This window comes from Trachemys scripta, chromosome 7, assembly GCF_013100865.1.
Source record: "Trachemys scripta elegans isolate TJP31775 chromosome 7, CAS_Tse_1.0, whole genome shotgun sequence".
Lineage (NCBI taxonomy): Eukaryota > Metazoa > Chordata > Testudines > Emydidae > Trachemys > Trachemys scripta.
In genome coordinates this window covers 99,891,001-99,907,394 of record NC_048304.1, presented here as the reverse complement: position 1 = coordinate 99,907,394, position 16,394 = coordinate 99,891,001, and the positions used below count along the sequence as shown (strand labels likewise).

At 41.2% G+C, this 16,394-nt stretch overlaps 1 long non-coding RNA gene across 1 annotated transcript in view; it reads right to left on the bottom strand.

Moving 5' to 3' along the window:
* LOC117879764 overlaps positions 1-16,394 on the bottom strand; it is a 105,140-nt gene that overhangs the window by 18,173 nt on the left and 70,573 nt on the right. Inside the window, exon 2 of the long non-coding RNA XR_004646380.1 lies at positions 14,297-14,383. This is a non-coding gene — a long non-coding RNA (uncharacterized LOC117879764). The remainder of the gene's footprint in view (positions 1-14,296; positions 14,384-16,394) is intronic.

Genomic DNA, 16,394 nt, shown 5'->3' with positions numbered 1-16,394 from the left:
TGTACTTGGTTTGGAGTCAAGGGGAGTTTGAGTAAAATCTTAGAAAGGACTAAATCCTAACATCCTATATCTTTATTTTCTCTTCCATTGTAACTTTTTTTCTGTGGCATTACTAAGGTCTTGGGCTATGCTTGTTCCTTCTATTGTAAAGGTAATGAAATAAAGGCTATGTTGTGTCAATCCAGCCATTGAATTAATAGATTCATAGATTCTAGGACTAGAAGGGACCTCGAGAGGTCATCGAGTCCAGTCCCCTGCCCTCATGGCAGGACCAAATACTGTCTAGACCATCCCTGATAGACATTTATCTAACCTACTCTTAATTATCTCCAGAGATGGAGGTTCCACAACCTCCCTAGGCAATTTATTCCAGTGTTTAACCACCCTGACAGGAACTTTTTCCTAATGTCCAACCTAAACCTCCCATGCTGCAGTTTAAGCCCATTGCTTCTTGTTCTATCCTTAGAGGCTAAGATGAACAAGTTTTCTCCCTCCTCCATATGACACCCTTTTAGATACCTGAAAACTGCTATCATGCCCCTCTCAGTCTTCTCTTTTCCAAACTAAAGAAACCCAATTCCTTCAGCCTTCTTTCATAGGTCATGTTCTCAAGACCTTTAATCATTCTTGTTGCTCTTCTCTGGACCCTCTCCAATTTCTCCACATCTTTCTTGAAATGCGGTGCCCAGAACTGGACACAATAGTCCACTTGAGGCCTAACTAGCGCAAAGTAGAGTGGAAGAATGACTTCTCGTGTCTTGCTCACAACACACCTGTTAATGCATCCCAGAATCATGTTTGCTTTTTTTGCAACAGCATCACACTGTTGACTCATATTTAGCTTGTGGTTCACTATAACCCCTAGATCCCTTTCTGCCGTACTCCTTCATAGACAGTCTCTTCCCATTCTGTATGTGTGAAAATGATTGTTCCTTCCTAGGTGAAGCACTTTGTCTTTGTCTTTGTTAAACTTCATCCTGTTTACCTCAGACCATTTCTCCAATTTGTCCAGATCATTTTGAATTATGACCCTATCCTCCAAAGCAGTTGCAATCCCTCCAAGTTTGGTATCATTTGCAAACTTAATAAGCGTACTTTCTATGCCAATATCTAAGTCGTTGATGAAGATATTGGACAGAGACGGTCCCAAAACCGACCCCTGTGGAACCCCACTTGTTATACCTTTCCACCAGGATTGGAAACCATTAATAACTACTCTCTGAGTACGGTTATCCAGCCAGTTATGCACCCACCTTATAGTAGCCCCATCTAAGTTGTATTTGCCTAGTTTATCGATAAGAATATCATGCGAGACCGTATCAAATGCCTTACTAAAGTCTAGGTATACCACATCCACCACTTCTCCCTTATCCACAAGACTCATTATCCTATCAAAGAAAGTTATCAGATTGGTTTGACATGATTTGTTCTTTACAAATCCATGCTGGTTATTCCCTATCACCTTACTACCTTCCAAGTGTTTGCAGATGATTTCCTTAATTACTTGCTCCATTATCTTCCCTGGCACAGAAGTTAAACTAACTGGTCTGTAGTTTCCTGGGTTGTTTTTATTTCCCTTTTTATAGATGGGCACTGTAGTTGCCCTTTTCCAGTCTTCTGGAATCTCTCCTGTCTCCCATGATTTTCCAAAGATAATAGCTAGAGGCTCAGACACCTCCTCTATTAGCTCCTTGAGTATTCTAGGATGCATTTCATCAGGCCCGGGTGACTTGCAAGCATCTAACTTTTCTAAGTGATTTTTATCTTGTTCTTTTTTTATTTTATCTTCTAAACCTACCCCCTTCCCAGTAGCATTCACTATGTTAGGCATTCCTTCAGACTTCTCGGTGAAGACCGAAACAAAGAAGTCATTAAGCATCTCTGCCATTTCCAAGTTTCCTGTTACTGTTTCTCCCTCCTCACTGAGCAGTGGGCCTACCCTGTCCTTGGTCTTTCTCTTGCTTCTAATGTATTGATAAAAAGTCTTCTTGTTTCCCTTTATTCCTGTAGCTAGTTTGAGCTTATTTTGTGCCTTTGCCTTTCTAATCTTGCCCCTGCATTCCTGTGTTGTTTGCCTATATTCATCCTTTGTAATCTGTCCTAGTTTCCATTTTTTATATGACTCCTTTTTATTTTTTAGATCATGCAAGATCTCGTGATTAAGCCAAGCTGGTCTTTTGCCACATTTTCTATCTTTCCTACCCAGCGGAATAGCTTGCTTTCAGGCCCTTAATAGTGTCCCTTTGAAAAACTGCCAACTCTCCTCAGTTGTTTTTCCCCTCAGTCTTGATTCCCATAGGACCTTACCTATCAGCTCTTTGAGCTTACCAAAATCCACCTTCCTGAAATCCGTTGTCTCTATTTTGCTGTACTCCCTTCTACCCATCCTTAGAATTGCGAACTCTATGATTTCATGATCACTTTCACCCAGGCTGCCTTCTACTTTCACATTCTCAACGAGTTCCTCCCTATTTGTTAAAATCAAATCTAGAACAGCTTCCCCCCGCGTAGCTTTTTCAACCTTCTGAAATGCAGTCCAAGAACTTATCGGATAGTCTGTGCCATGCTGTGTTATTTTCCCAGCATATATCTGGATAGTTGAAGTCCCCCATCACCACCAAATCTTGGGCTTGGGATTTGGATGATTCATCCTGGCTGAAAGTTCTCTAGATATAGATGTAAATTTGTCCGTTGCATCTCCCCTCTTTCCTCATCCCTTTTAAAGACTACAATAAATAGGGGAATGGACAAAGGGAAATTGCACATCACATGCCAAAAAGATGTATCAAAAATATCTAGGAAAAATAAAAAAAGCCAGTAATATAATTTCAGAATCATTATTTATTTCTTGGAGTTCATGAAATATAGCTATCTGTGCCCTGGGTATCTATCCTTGGTTGGGCTGTGCCTAATATAGACCCAAAGAATTAGGAAAAAAAGAATGAAAAAAATATATTAAAAAATAAAAATATAGTAAGATCAGAACTGAAAATGGAGATTTGCCCCTGAAGTCCAACAGCAGATAGGCAAACCAATGTAGGAGAGCCCCCATATCCATTGGCTCAATGTCCCTGGATAAATGAAACATAAGCCTGAAAAAGCCACTCACTCAACAGTGAATGGATGAGCCCCCTTAGGTTGTGACAGGGTTATATACTCATTCACATTCCAGTCATCTAGATTTGGGCAGAGAGTAGGATAGGGCCTAGGACAGCATCTCTGCCCTCCAGCTGAGTTCCTCAGGAGTTTACCTTTTCCAGGAAAAAGAAAAGAAGAAAGAGGGAACCCTCATCCCCAACAAACAGCCAATGCCAGACAAGCCACCAACCTCTCTTTGATCAGGAGGTGTGGGGGGTGGGAGAAGGGGAGGGAAGGCCTTGGTCAAGCCACAGTCCAGCTCGGTACCTGCTGGTTAGCCACCAGAAACTATAGTCGAGCCTACCTTCACTTCAGGAAGCTTGAAACATCCATAGGCAAGAAACACACGGTTAAATATTCATTTTAATTATAGTACTATCTGTTTCTACAGTGCAAGAAAAGATCAGTTTAATTTCAAAGATCTTTAGAGAAGAATGTGTCATAGTTCAAATTCAGCTCATTGTAATTTGCACTCTTATTCACTCCCTAATAACTGGTGCTTAGTGTTCTTGTCTCCTTTCAAAGATACCATTGTCAGAGTTTAATATTCATAAATGCAAGCATGTGTATCACCTCCCTTTTTGGTTGATTAATCTTTAACTCAGAAATGAGCTGTCAATCTTCTACTAATACGGGGAAGGAAATAGACCCTTTAGAAAATTTGACATAGTATTCCAGTTGTCTTTTCTTTTTACCCCAAATACATTCCCTCCTCTTGGTCAGCTCCTCTTGGCCAGTTGTTGTATTACATAATGAGTCCAGATACAACATGTGAAAGGGAGCAACTCTGCCCCTTTTCCACAAAAGTGGGAAAACTTAGGACCTTCCTTTAACAGTAATAGAATCAAGTGGATAATTCCAAAGAACATAAATTAAACTATCAAGCATATGTTTTCCATTAAACATATTAACAATTAAACAATAAACAATAATTAACATGTTGTATTTATACCGTTCCTTTCATTCAATAATACATCTCCTTGCACACTTTAAGCACACAACACCTGCGCAAGAAAGAACACCATTTTACATATTCATAAGTTAAACTGAGGTGTGCATAGGCTAAAGATGTCCAAATACTTAATCAAAAGCTTTGGCATGTAGAGAGAAAATTATAAATAGTACCTTGCAAACTATCTAAGGTTCTGACTGCTCAGCTTGTGAATCATCTTTATCTTTTTTCATTGTTAACATAATACTGGGCTGATTCAGAGACATCAACATTTTCTACTCTGTTTTTTCTGTATCATGTAATTCAGTACAGTGCAACTTTCGACATGGGGCCAATGTACCTTAGAAAACTTTGTATCATTTTACAGGGAGCTTATTCTGCAGGACTTAGTGTTTATCCTTGTAACTCCTGTATTACCTCTTGTATTTTTTCCTTAAAGACATTTCCCTCAAGCCTGTATCAGTGTTGGCTATCAAGTACAGCCTCTGGAGGAAAGCCCAGAACTTCCAGCTCCAATCCCTGCTGCAGAAGGAGTGGGGAAATTCTTTACTACACTATTTATTTCACAGGACTCTAAAGTAATTACTTGAAGGGACAAGGCAATCTCATTATTCACCAGACTGTCTCTCATGCTTTTTATTTGGCAAGTTAACAATTTCCCAGTTTTATTTTCTCATTCATAATAATTGGCCAAGGGTGTAATATGGCCATTTCATCTGATGTGGCACTTAGCACCTGTTAACGTCTCTTTTGAGGCAGCTCAAAGAGAATGAGGATTTGGGGTCCTGTAACTGTATCCGTTAGGATATGCTGATATTTCCTTACCTATTTAATAGTTCCTTTTTAATCCCACTGTGACATTAGTTGAATATGTAATCGCTTCTCTATTAGAAGACCACCTTGCGGGCATCCCAAACCACTAGCAAAAAAAAGCAGCTGTGTCTGCATTTTGACTCAAAATCTTTTGATCCATTGTTTAATAAACTGTGATGGGTGAGGAACGGGGGTCCCAAGATAACTGTAAAATGAATTACCAACATATACTATCAGTGTTCCTGTAGTCTTGATGTTAGGTTAAAGGTATCTGGGGGCAAACCAGTTGGGTAATAGTTCATAAATTTCTAATGGGTCATAATGCTTGTGATATAAAAATCATCTGTTCTATAGGGTGTACTGATACTAAGATTCCCTTGTTTCCTGAAGCAGTCAGCGGATTGTGATTGTTCTATAGATTTCTCCAGTAGCCTAATGACGAAATCCTAAATCTCCTCTTGACCTGTTCAACCAAATATATAAAAACCAAGACCTGAGCTGTTGTATATTGAGTCTTAAGAATGCCTTATTTGAATGCATTAAAAATAAATAAGTAGTCTGTTCAAATGGGCCTTTCTTTGGATCTGACTCAGAGTTTAGCAACCACATAAAATAATTTATTTATACTCACAAGGAAATACACCTCTACCCCGATAGAACGCTGTCCTAGGGAGCCAAAAAAATCTTACTGTGTTATAGGTGAAACCGCGTTATATCGAACTTGCTTTGATCTGCTGGAGTGCGCAGCCCCGCCCCTTTGGAGCGCTGCTTTACCACGTTATATCCGAATTTGTGTTATATCGGGTCTTGTTATATTGGGGTAGAGGTGTAGTCAAAATTTGATCTGGTAAATAAAAAGAACAAATTCATTTGCTGTCAATACGTAAAACAAGAACAAAATACTCAGGAATCACATTTTGCCATTTACTTCCGAAATCAAGATGATACACAGACTATAACTCCAACCTTTATATACATAATGCTTCCAAAGTGATTTTCAAAGTCATGAAAGGGACATTAAGGCACTTCTACACCTTCCTGATCCTGGGGATGCCAGGCCAGACCAAAGCACAATCCTTGAGGGGGCCACTTAGGGATCTGGGGCAAAATCAGTACTTGGTCCTGCTAGTGAAGGCAGGGGGCTGGACTCAATGACCTTTCAAGGTCTCTTCCAGTTCTAGGAGATAGGATATCTCCATTAATTAAAAATTATTAATTAAATTAAATTACAGCAGACTCAGGGCTCCCTGGCTTGTAATTGATGCCACAGAACCATTTTGCCAAACAGAAATAGCAGGTTCCTGGCAATGCCCTGCTACAATGGGAGCAGTCAAGATAGGGTGGCGCAGGAACTGCTATGCCAGCTGTATACCGCCTGAGAATTCCTTCCCACTGTGTGTGCATCACTGGGTAGCCAGTTAAACTGGTTTTGTTGTTGTTGTTGTTTTTTATTGTTTTACAGCAAAATGGGTACAGCCAGAACCAGGATCTGGGCCAATGTTTTATCTCTGTGAGGAATCCCGTTTCATGGCAATAGCACCATCTATATATCTGATTAATAATGTTTTCACCCCTCAGCTCACCGAGTAGTTCAGGTACTGTATAGCCAATACAGTAACCTTAAGCTAGTATAAATATTTTAAAAATGCATTTTCTGTTTAATATGCTTATTAATTATAAACCCATTATATACAAGTTCCTCTAAAGTAGATTTTCTAGGGAAGAGGCAATGGATACTTTTCTATCCTTTTCTCTATTCATTGACTGGAATTCTGTACTTTATCCTGCCATACATGCGAGTGTGGATTTTCAGCTCATTTATTCGGTTTCTTCTTTCTAAAAGATTTTATAAACATTGGGAATGAATTTAGAGGTTAAACCTGCAATGTAGCCATTCAGAATGTGCTGGATTTAATTTTCTTACCCCTAAGCAGCTCCCTGACTATATTAAGAGACATCTGCTTCTTTGTACTTCCAAAACAAACCCTTAGTAGAGAGCACTATGCAGTGAATTCTACAGTAACTGTTCCTATGTTACTAGGCTGGGGACTTAGCTGGAGAGCCTGAGAATTCAAGCACACAATGGTCAGGAAAAACTTCCTAGTATCTTCTCAGACAGACATTGAGACGATAGCAGAAGCATGGAAAGCATCATAAAGTAATGTCTCCACTAGAATATGTTTCATATACTCCTCCACCCAGCTGAGGCTTGGTGATATTAGGATCATGAAACAAATGGACTTTCAAGGTGTCCTGCAAGCAAAGTCATTTCTTGGAACCTGTACATTGCTATTCAATTCCATCTCACCCACTAGACCTTTGGTATTATCTATTTTCTGTTCTAATGCTCCATTTCTTTTAATTAGCTTGTAGAATTGTTAGTGAACTATATATCAAACTATTTCTTTGATTCATGTTTAGTGGAATGTGCCTTATTACTGTTGTACATGGCAGGAGAGTTCAGAGAGACTTATCCCATTTTTAAATTGTTGTTTTCATTATTTTAGCCATTACGAACTAGGTTCTTTAAAATGCAGAGGCCACAGTCATGTGTTCAACATCTGTGGATGTCTTATGTGTCCCTCAAGTAAATAAAAGCATTAGCTTCAATAATGTTTGAAGATGAGGAATTGCACCTGATAAAAAATACAGTCATTGAAAAAAATGAAGTGGGAACAAAAATTTTCAACACTAACTCAGCAACTGCCTTGTGCTTAGAGCATATCCTTGCACCTAGAAGATTTTCAGAAAATCTAGCTACAATAGTAAAGGAAAATAGGAGACAATGAGGAAACCTAGTCCAGGGACAGCAACTGCAAAGAGGTTAATCAATTTGTCTAAAGCTAAGCTAGGATTGCATGGTCTCATGTACTGGCTAAGAATCATCCCCTACAGCTTTCCCCTCTGGGTATAAACAGCAGTTCAAAGATAAACAAAAAACAGCCTTGTGGTAAAATAGCACTTAATCATGTAATTAGAGACAGTTTCATAATAAATATGGAACAACATTAAGATTGCATGGACAACCATAATTGATTTGAGTGCTTGACTTTTTCAACCTTAATGTTCTTTTATATCTTTTTAATATAGTTTAATTGTTACTATTGAGCCAAATTTTCAGTGTTCAAGGGAGAGACAGAGGACAGAGTGAGGAAGTTTGCGTTATTACTGCTCATGTCTCCTGTAAGTGAATTAATTTCCTGAAAGTGTTTGACTGCAGTTGAATCAGTTTACAGTATTAGAGGCATAGTCAGTGAAAAAGCAAAGGATGAGAAGGAAGGAAGGAAGAAAATAAATTTCTTCTCTGTTGTGGATTTTAATCTTTTTAATGCATCTTCAGCGAAACTAAGTGAGGTAGGCAGCCTCCAGTTGACTTTGGGGTTCACGCAATGAGGCATTGCCTAGTCATATGTACTAAGTAGAATTCTGTAATAAGCTCCCTGGAAGGATTGCACAATATTAAGAATCCCGGGACTCCCAAGCAGCATCAGCATGGTCTGTTTGTCTCTCTCTCTCTCTCTCTCTGCAGTTCAATTCTAGGCAGAGGTCTTCTTGACCCAGAGCCAGGAACAGTATGGCCAACCCTGCAGCTAAGGGTCTGTCTCATAGCCCAAACAATTCCTTTAATGGCCTGCATGCTTAATGAGAATCAGCTTTAAGCCCATTCCTCCAGGACTGAGAACTTGTACACTCAATTCTAGGTACAACAGATATTCCCTCCCCTACAAGGAAGCTTGGAAGCCCCATTCTCCCCCTTAGAGGGAAGTAGGGTACATACACCTACATTATATGTACCATTTGCATCCAGTTAGAGCATGCAGTACAGAGTGAAGCTGGATCAAAAGTGGCACATATAAAGTTATACATATCCGTGTAACAGAATATACCAGTGTTCCCACCCTATACATTATTATCATAATCTTTTTATAAAGTATGTCTTGTAAGGTATCATTTAGAAACTTGTTGTATAATTTGCTGATCAGTAATATAATGGCAAAATGCGCATAGCAGTGTTATATATAATGTTATAAACATCAGCTGAAATCATGAACAAAAGTAGGTTTTCCAGAGAAGTCTGGGGAGTGGCCAAACCAGCTCCTCAGAGACAAAGTGTAAGCTGATGCCTCAGGCACATGTAAACAAATCTGATGGACCATTTCATCTGCTAAGTGTCTATTCTTTGGCAGAAAAGGGACAGGGGCGGGGGGGGGGACCCTACAGCTTAGCAAACAAACAGCACGTAGGCCTTGGCTACACTGGCGCTGTACAGTGCTGCAACTTGCTGCTCTCAGGGGTGTGAAAACACACACACACACACACACACCCCGAGCACAGCTGTAAAGCATCAGTGTAATCAGAGCCTGCAGCGCTGCAAGCTACTCCCCTCGGAGAGGTGGAGTACATACAGCGCTGCGAGAGCTCTCTCGCAGCGCTGGCGGTGCGACTACACTCGCGCTTCACAGCGCTGCCGCGGCAGCGCTGTGAAGTCCTGAGTGTAGCCAAGGTTGTAGTTCCTGTCCACACACACTGCCCTGCTCCCAGCTGGAAATGCTTTTCAAAGGGAGAACATGACTATAAAAAAGGGGCAACCCCCCCCCAAAGCCCCCGCCCCCTTTCAGTGCCCATTGCATTCACTGCACTTGAAGAGACAAAGGAAGCAGTCACTAGATTCCCTGGAAGGGGGCCTGACCTGAGAGTTTGGTCAGTAATCTGCTGAAGCTTGTGGGGAGAAAACTTTGCTTTGAACCTAATATAGTTTGATAAATTAGGCACCAGTAGGTGTTTTATCTTCATTTTTGTATCTTTCATTTGTAACCATCTCTGACTCGTATGCCTCATTACTTTTATTCACTTAAAATCTCTTTGTAGTTAATAAACTTGTTTTACTGTTTTATCTACTCCAATGTGTTTAAGGTGAAGTGTCTGGGTAACAAGTTGTATGCATATTATTCCCATAAAGGAATACAGGGACTCAATATATTTGTACTGACAGCAGAGGGCTGGGCAGTACTGGACATACATTTCAGGGGATGGGGGAAATCTGGGACTGGGAATGTGTTGGGTCACCCTGTAGAAATCTTTAAGGCTAGTAGAAGCCAAGATGTGGCTGGCTGCAGCACACACAGACATAGTTGGGAGGGGCTTAAAATGCTGGAGGTTGTTTGTGAGTAGTCCAAGTTGGAGGCTACAGCAGCAAGGCATTCTAAAGGGCATCCTGAGTCACAGGACAGGAGTCACACAGCTACTCATTGGTCTGAATTGTAACCTGGTGTGTCACAATCTGGTGCACAGATCTGATTTTGTATAGTGCAGTCCTAAACATCCCTGTCTAAGGCTACCCCTGCCTGGGGTGCCCTCCTGTGGCAAACCATGGCATGCCATGCACAACTGCCTCCGTTTCCCCTTTATAAGGGCCATACACAGGAATATTAGTCTCTCGCAGCAGCAAATTCAAACCCTTAATATTAAGTGCCATGGTCTTCAAATTGTTTGTAGCAAAGATAGCAGTTTTAAGAGGAACTAAGTAAAACAAGGTTACAACACAGCAGCTCTTCCATGCCATTCATAGGTCACCATTCCCAGATCATTCACTCCAGCTCCAGTAACCACTGTACCACGTCCATTAGACCCCACTCCCAGGTCCTACTCTCCAAGCCTCCTCCCTGAGAGTTCCACAACCTACTTTGCTCCTAAGAGTTCTCCTGTAACCCCAGAAAGGGCTCCCTACAGTGTTTCACTCCCCGAGGCCTATTATTTTGGAGAAGTTTATGGCCTATTTTATACAAACTAGATGAACACCTTACTCCCTTCTGGACTTGGAATCTATACATTTATGAGGGCTCCCTGTAGCTTTATCGTCCCCAGGCCTTGTCTGCGAGTCTGACCTCTGTTCCTCAGGACATCCCTCCAGAGTCAACCCTTTGCTTCTGAGTAGGGCTTATACTGCCCACATGGGTTCTTCCCTTCATTCCTAAGGGCAATGCATAAGCCTTCCTACAACTTGGCCCTAGCTCTAGTCCATCCTCCCAACAGTTTTCCACAGAACTCATTACCAGCAGCTCAGTTACTGCTCTCCTGCAGCTCTTCCTCTCAGGCAACTCTGCTTCTTCTATCACTCCTCTGTTCTGAACAGGGCCGGCTCCAGGCACCAGCTTGTCAAGCAGGTACTTGGGGCGGCCACTCCGGAGAGGGTGACATGTCCAGGTATTCGGCGGCAATTCGGTGGACGGTCCCTCACTCCGCCTGGGAGCGAAGGACCTCCCGCCGAATTGCAGCCACAGATTGCGATCGCAGCTTTTTTTTTTTTGGCTGCTTGGGGCGGCCAAAACCCTGGAGCCGGCCCTGGTTCTGAAGCAGCAGTCTCTAGCCTCCTTCCTGAGTCTTTCAGGCAGAACTCACCTGCTCCCTTTTCCTCAGGGCTAGGTGCTCTCTGAAGCCTAATTATGGTCAACTGATCACTCACAGGTGCACTGGCCTCTCTCTTAAAAAGACCAGTAACTCTCTGTGATAACCCACCATCCTACTATTTGTGCTACCACAGCGTCCATTGTATGGCTTTGTCTCCCCCCAAAAAGTGATTCTCCAAAAGTATTGCAAACCTAAGTGCAGCTAATGTGTGACTGATATCCATGCCATCTGTGAGGTAAATTACTAAAATAAATTCCCTGACAAGAATGTCCAGACTTCCGACAGTCCCTAATTAAGCAATCGCTCTTGCTAAATCCACAGAGATAGTCATCCAATAAGCCAAGCAGTAACAAAACACCTGTTCAACGCATTCAAGTTCTTAGGCAAGCTCCAAAAAACAATAGGCTGCATTATGGCATGGCCGTAACAACTCCAGCATTAAGGTTGAAGCTGGCTTCCCTTTATAAATCCTGTTTTTAAACTCTTCCCCTGCAACTTCTGCAGATACAAACCCATCTTTTGGAAATTTCACATGCTGCATTTCAGCCGAGGCTGAAGTCTTCCTGAAAAGGTTTAAAAAAAAAAAAAAAAACACACACACACAATGCCACACACAAAGTTTCAAAGTCAGTGTTTAGAAAATATGCCTGCCTGGTATTTTGGTATATTTTCCTAACATTTCAAATTTCTTTTTGTTCATTGTACCTCCGAAAGGACGCAACATACCAACTCATAACATGTTTTATTGGCCTTGCTGATGTTAAATACCTTTAATAGTTAAGATGATGAAGGAATGAGGGGAGAAGGGATTTTTTTAAATATGAAGAGTTGTTTAAAAATTCATACAGATGTATAGATAGGTATTATTCACACACACCCTTGTTAAAGACAATGAAGGTGGCTCAAGTATGTTCTCAACACTAGCAAGGAAATCCTGACACTGCCAGTCTCCAGCCATTATCCCACTGCCATCATTCCTCTCCACTATCGAGTATTGGCACATCAATAACATACTCAACTTAATGTAATGTTAATAATACTGACACCCTCAGTGTTGTTACATGGGCCAGATCCTGTGAGGGGATGAGTTCCTGGACCTCCCATTGAGTGCAATTAAGGTACAGCATGCATATCTGAGCGCCACATATACTCATAAGAAACTAATTTGTTTGAGTATCACCATGTTAACAGACAGGTAACATTTAAAGCTAATTACAGTTAAAATCCTTTTCCAGTGTTAATGACTTCAGAAGAGATCTATGGAGAAATTCAATGGAGTGGTAAGTTTAGGAACAGTCTTTATTTGCATTTCACAGAACAAACTCAAGATAACCATAATTCTTTCACTTCATCCTTGCCCCTCTCAAAGCCTTGACGTTAATCAGAAATTTACTCTTCACTGCTACAAAAAGGTTCATTACCATGGGATAGTTAGTGCACATCAGCTCTCCCTCTGTAAAATCCAAGTGGAGACAAGGTACTGTAATTGTAAATAGTGTTTCATTGGACCTGATTCATGATTTTTAAATGTTTTGGAGTTGACAACTTAAATTTCTATGCAAGCAGATATCAAGAAACATGAGCTCTAGCCCTGGCTCTGACATACATTCCTTCTGTTGCCTTAGGAAAGTCATTTAACCTCAGTGCTGCAGGTACCCCATCTGCAGAATGAGCGTACTGACTCACGGGAGTGTTGAGAGATTTCATTTTCCAGCTGCTATTTGTAAAATGCTTCGAAAAGGAAAAGGATGGAGGGGGGAGAAATGGGAGTAGTATCAATAGGAAACCAGCAGCCAGGCCATTAATCCTGTTGTGAGATCTCAAAGCTGTGCTTGAGGGGTATAAAAAGGTGCACATCTCACAAATCTTGTGAGACAGCCTTGGAATGTTGCTTGCTTGCAGTGGCAGCTGAAGCAGGACCTGCTGGCTGTGCCACTGGGGCTAATGTGACAGAGTGGCGGCAGTTGACCTGCAAGGCTTGAAAGGTTTGGTAGCTCAATTGAAAAAAAAAAAAAAAAATGAAAAAACATCCCTGTAGCTTTAAAGGCTCTCCAACGGGTGGGAGGTTTGAGCTAAAAATCTGCCCTTCCCCCCCATTTTTGTAGTGGAACTGAGGTAGAACCAAAAGACGTGGGGGGAGAGTAGAGCAAATAAATAGGACAGAACTGAAACTGTTAAATGCTCTTTGGAGAAGAAGTCAAAAGTAGTGTCCTGTGCCATCAGAACAAAGGTGCACTTCCTTATTTACCAGGAAGAGTGCCCTGTTAAGAGGCAACTATTTTAAATTATACTTGAATGAACACAGAAGTAACAGTTCTTGTGATAACATTGTGATAACATTGTCTAACTGTATTGAACTCTTAGCTATATGTAGATTATAGGTGTCCTCAAAACACCTAAAATACAGTCAATTAGATATGGATCTATGGATTTTCTGATTCCTGCAGAACTGATGCTAGTTTGCATAAAAGCCAAATCCCTAGATATAGGTGAGTCACAAAATTAAGGTCTCTGTTAGGATCCAGAAAATCATGTTTTACCACTTTGTGAAGAGATTTGAGGACTATGGACAGAAAAATCACTGTATAATTGCTAATATTGTATTATTATTATTATTACTACTACAACAATACTATCTTCCTCTCCCAAGTGTTGGGAGCATTCAGATGGGGACTTGGTTCTGGCTTATCTTTCCTACAAACAAAAACACAATCAGGTACCTTACTAAGAGATATAACAATTGTGTAATTGACAAGACGAGGTGGGAAAACCCCTGCGGCATTTGGGTCTTAATATGAAATATTTAATACAATTAAGTTTATATTTCTGTGTTCATGTTCTGAGTATAAACCATATGTTGTGCTGGAGTTGATAAAACCAGGCTAGTAGTAGATAGAAATAAGTCTATTTAGCAATGAAAAATTAATCTTCATATGTTTGAAACACCTAATTTTACAGAAGGTGTCACACTACAACGGGACCTACTTGTCTTCCATTTTCAGATCCCGTGTTCCATGTGCAGTCCATTCTTCAGCAAGAAAGACTATTTGACCTCTGAGGCTGCTGTTCATTCTGCAGGGAAAATGTAGAGATATAGAATTATATCATCAGATGACTTTAAATAAAGGACGCTATACAAAGAAGAAATAGTGAGGGTTAAATCCAGGCTCTGATAATGTATGAGGAAGTTAATCTCTTATTGCAGGTTGCTGACAGGCTAGGTTATCGTGTCTGTAAAACACATTATACATGATTTCACCAAGGTATAAAACTACCAATGGCCTCTAAAAAAGGACACACTAGTAATAAGAGGGATACTGAATCTTTTCTGGTCTTTTCCTGTATCTCTTTCCTCTTGCTGGAGTATTAGCCAGAAATTACTTATTACTTTCCCATACACTCATCTTCATTCGGCTCGTCAGTTTCATTTATCAGGTCTCTCTACCCAGACTTGAGCTGAGTCTGCCTTTACTGGAAAGAAGAGAAAAGCAAGTTAAGGGTTAGAAACTGTTTTAGTAGTAACAGCAAAATAGTGTGTCTGGAGACAAGAGCAGGGAAAACTTAGGAGTCAGGACTCCTGGATTCTATTTATGCCATAGCTGTAAAGCTTATCTTTCACCAAGAGAAGATGGTCCAATAAAAGATATTTCTTCACCCACCGTGTCTCTCTAGTATCCTGGGACCAACTTGCATTCAATACTACTGCAATATACTGTGATACTAAACAACTCATATAATCAGTGTTATTTTGGGCTTGTCTATACTACCCGCCAGATCGGCGGGCAGCAATCAATCCAGCGCGGGAGGGGAGGGTAGTCAATTTTATCGCGTCTAGACTAGACGCAATAAATCAACTGCCGAGTGCTCTCCCATCAACTCTGGTACTCCACCGGAGCGAGAGGTGCGGGCAGAGTCAACGGGAGAGCGTCAGCAGTCGACTCACTGCAGTGAAGACACTGCGGTGAGTAGATCTAAGTATGTCGACTTCAGCTACATTATTCACATAGCTGAAGTTGCTTAACTTAGATCGACACCCTCCGCCCAGTGTAGACCAGGCCTTAGTTTCCCCATCTGTAAAATGGGAATCTTCTGCTCTTCCCTGCCTCACAGGTGTGCTGCAATCTCTATTAATGTTTGTATATGCTCAGAGATCCTTGGAGGTCTCACATAAACAGGTAAATCTTGGCTCCGAGTTATTTTACTTCCATATTTGGCACTGGTACAACCACTACTGGAATACTGTGTCCATAATTCAAGAGGGATGTTAATTGGAGAGGGTTCAGAGAAAAGACCCACAAATGAATAAAGCATTAGAAAATGTATCTTATGGTGATAGACACAAAGAGCTCACTCTATATAGATTAACAAAGAGAAGGTTAAGTGGTGACTTGATTACAGTCTATAAATATCTACATGGAGAACAAATATCTAACAATGGGCTCTTCAGCCTAGCAGAGAAAGGTACAACACAATCCAATGGCTGGAAGTTGAAGCTAAACAAATTCAGACTGGAAACAAGTAGAATTAAACTCCCCCTCCTTCCCCCCCCCCCACAGTAACAGTAAGTAACCATTGGAACAATTTATCAAGGGTCATGGTGGATTCTCCATCACTGACAATTTTTAACTCAAGATTGAATGTTTTTCTAGAAGGTTGGCTCTAGGAATTATTTATGGGCAGTTCTATGGCCTGTTCTATACAGGATGTCAGAATAGAGGATTACAGTGGTCCCTTCTGGCCTTGGAATCCATGAAGGTGTGTAAGAGTGCCTGGCAAAAGCACCTATTGAGTTCCTGGGGGGAACTAACAGCCCCTCTCCCAGCCTAAACAGAGAAGCCACTAAGCTCAGGGGACAACTATGATAAACAGGGACAGGAGTGAGGTCATAGGGTCAAAGTCAGGGGGGCAGGAGGCGACACGAAGCAGAGAATCCTGGACACTGCTCCTCAAAGGTATCCAGGGAGCCAGTGGACGCAGTTCAGAGGAACTCTGCCCAGATACATGACCTGAGGGAGGAGCAGGAGGAGCAGAAATAGGCCCCACACCCACAGAACACCTCCCCATCCAGCATCCTCCTCCTGGT